Source organism: Chiloscyllium plagiosum, chromosome 23 (genome assembly GCF_004010195.1).
Source record: "Chiloscyllium plagiosum isolate BGI_BamShark_2017 chromosome 23, ASM401019v2, whole genome shotgun sequence".
NCBI lineage: Eukaryota > Metazoa > Chordata > Chondrichthyes > Orectolobiformes > Hemiscylliidae > Chiloscyllium > Chiloscyllium plagiosum.
Window position 1 is genome coordinate 7,498,641 of NC_057732.1, and position 3,602 is coordinate 7,502,242.

At 45.5% G+C, this 3,602-nt stretch overlaps 1 pseudogene; it reads right to left on the bottom strand.

Annotated features, from left to right (window-relative positions):
* Positions 1–840: 840 nt before the first annotated feature.
* On the bottom strand, positions 841–1,473 carry LOC122561489 (annotated as a pseudogene).
* Positions 1,474–3,602: the final 2,129 nt, after the last annotated feature.

A 3,602-nucleotide genomic window follows, 5' to 3' on the forward strand; every position in this document is an offset into this window, starting at 1 on the left:
TCCCCCTACCCTATCCCTGCATTTCCTATGGCTAATCCACCCAGCCTACACATTCCTGGACACTCTGGGCAATTTAGCATGGCCAATCCACCTGATCTGCATATCTTTGGACAGTTGGAGGAAACCAGAGAACCCGAAGGAAACGCATGCCGACATGGGAGAATGTGCAAACTCCATACCAACATGATTTGGAGGTGCCGGTGTTGGACTGGGGTGTACAAAGTTAAAAATCAGACTACACCAGGTTATAGTCCAACAGGTTTATCTGGAAACACTATCTTTTGGAGCACTGCTCCTTCATCAGGTTGTTGTGAGTGCTTCCAGATAAACCTGTTGGACTATAACCTGGTGTAGTCTGATTTTTAACTTTGTACACACAGTCACCCAAAGGTGGAATGGAACCTAGCCGATGTGAGGCAGCAGTGTTAACTACTGAGCCACTGTCCTGCCCTCAGGACATGTGACAGATCATCTTTGCGCTTCCAATTGTGTCAGCTACAAGAGCTAACAATTCTTCTTCTATAAGTTATGCAAGAAAACTTTCAAGTAGAGGTCGAGTATTTCTTTGTGTTGTTACTTTACCTCAGCGATGCTAGGTAGAATCGATAATTGACAATGATCCTTATTCTGTACACAGTGTGACACATCAGATGCCATAACACAAAACTAATCAAACAGTTCCTGTGAAATTCTAAGCTGAACAGTCACTTGCTGTCATTTTCAGAAGCATTGTCAATAAAGGACAGCTTTACATTTCAAATGTTAGCTGTTGTTTGTGATATGGAAGTGTATTACATTTCTTTGCTGTGCAATATTTTAGTTTTAAAAATGTACAATCACTCAGTAAAGGTGCTGAGACTTGCCCATACCCCTCTTACTGTACTGGGCACACACATTCCACCAGTTACTCAGCAATGAAACCAGGAAGTTGTTTGCCTAATGAAGGTTGTAGACAAAACTCTCTTCAGTCATTTTAATGTGGCCCACATCAACAGCCAGGTACAACACCTTCTTCACCAGGAACGTGGTGGTTGCATTGACTTTATCTACTTTGGTTAGCATTGTTTCCAGTGTTCGTTGGGAAGGAAAGGAAGTTACAAGGCTTATTCAGATCAGGACCCAGAATGTGAAGAACCTGCTTAATGAGGGATCCTGGGGGAAGGAAGGTATCAGACTTCTTTCCCAGCTCCTTGACCATCTCCTTATTTTTGTTCAACTTCTTCACCAACGTCCATGTGAGGGAGATCAGCAGCCTTTGCTTCATTGCAGCCGGTTCCCAAGCAGGCACCTGGAGATGTTTGGCTGAGGCACACTCTTTAATCTGACAGTTCCAGAGAGATGCTTGTTGTTTTGAGGGTCATATTTCGTCAGACTGATCTGCAGCTCCATGAAATTGTGAGGATTCTATTGGGATCCTTGAAGGACGTTTTGGACAGCTTTGTGCAGGGTCTCACTAGATGCTTTGCTGCTCATTCTGTCAGTGACTCAGGATCAAACCTATCCCACGAGGAATAGATGGACAGATGGACAGTTAAAGTTGCTTGGTTGCTTACCCTGTGTAAAACTGATGGAGATGTGTTCCATTTTTCATTTGCTCTAATGGACAGGGAATTATGACTGTTAGTGTCTGTGTGTGTATGTGTGTTATATGTATCTGTCCGTGTATGTGTATGTCCGTGTGTGTGTGGCCATGTGTGCATGTCCGTGTGTGTGTGTGTGTCCATGTCCATGTGTGACTGTGTGTCCGTGTGTGTGTGTATCCTTGTGAGAGTGTGTTCCCGTGTCTGTATGTGTGTGCCCGTGTGTGTGTGTCCATGTGTGTGTGTGTTCATTTGTGTGCGTGTGTGTGTGTGTCCATGTGAGAGTGTGTCCGCATGTGCGTGTTCTTGTATGTGTATCTGTGTGTGTGTCTGTCTGTGTGTAAGAGTGTGTGTCCATGTGTTCATATCCATTTGTGTGTGTGTCGGTGTGCGTGTGTGCATGTCCATGTATGCGTCCATGTGTGTGTGTCTGTGTGTGCGTGTTTGTGTATGCATGGCCGTGTGTGTGTGTGTGTGTGTCCGTGTGTGTGTGTCCATGTGCATGTGTGTCTGTGTGTGTCCATTTGTGTGTGTCTGTGTGCACGTGTCCATTTCCATGTCTGTGTGTCCATGTGCATGTGTGTCTGTGTATGTGTCCATATGTGTGTGTGTCTGTGTGCACGTGTCCATGTGTGCATTTCCATATGTGTGTGTCCGTGTGCGCGTGTGTCTGTGTGTGCTTGTCCATATGCGTGTGTGTGTGTCTATGTGTGAGTGAGTGTCCGTGTGTGCATGTCCATGTGTGTGTGTCTGTGTGCATGTGTCTGTGTATGCGTTCCATATATGTGTGTGTCTGTGTGTATGTGTGTGTGCGTGTGAGAGAGAATCTGTGTGTGTCCATGTGTGAATGTGTGTCCATGTGTGTGTGACCATCTGTGCATGTCCATGTGTGTGTGTGCCCATGTGTGAGTATATACGTGTGTGCGTGTCTGTGTGTGTGTATTCGCGTATGAGTGTCCATGTGTGTGCGTGTCAATGTGTGTGCGTCTGTGTGTGTGTGAGACCATGTGTGCATGTCCATGTATGTATCCGTGTATATGTGTGTCCATGTATGTGTGTGTGTGTGTATGTATGACCCAAAGCTGGCTGCTTTTCTTATGGGATGGAAAGGGCCAGAAACGAATCTCAGGGCCCTGCAAGGAAAACTGGAGTCTCTTATTCCCAAATACAAAACATGGGAGATGGCTTCAGTCTATCTTTCCACCCAAAAGGATGTCTGTGGGTGACCTAAGCGCAACATATGTTATAACTCCCCCTTACAACTTCTGAAGGTTCTTGTGATTGAGATTATTGCCATATTGTACAAGGGCATATTAGGTAAAAAAAATGTCAAGGGTGCCTGTTAGCATCAATTATTCTAGCCCCATGCTTGACTGAATCAAATTACACAACTTGCTGCCAAAATGTAATCTCATGACTGCTGTGTTTCCAAATCCAGGGGACTGCAGAATTACCACAAGGGCTTTCCTGGGCATTTTCTATAAATGTATCAGGAAGCCGAGGCATAAATCCTGCAGCTTTCACTGACATTCCAGCAGATGATCAGGAGAACTTACGGTGAACTTTCTGAAGACTTGGATAAGGGTGTAGTCATGGTGTAAATAATGATAGTATGAGAGTTTGGTGCTGAATTATCCTGCCTTTTGAAAATAATAACAGGCAGCTAGAATCATAGAATCCCTATAGTGTGGAAACAGGCCCTTCAACTCAAAAGGTCCACACTGACTGTCTGAGGAGTAACCCACTCAGACCCATTCCCCTAGTCTATTAACCTATATTTACCCCTGACCAATGCACATAACCAATGCATCCCTGAACACTATGGGAAATTTAGCATGGCCAATCCACCTGACCTGCACATCTTTGGACTGTGGGAGGAAACCGGAGCACCCAGAGGAAACCCACACAGACACGGGAAGAATGTGCAAACTCCACACAGACAGTCACCTGAAGCTGGAATCAAATCAGGGTTCCTGGCGCTGTGAGGCAGCAGTGCTAACCACTGAGCCACCGTGCCGCCCC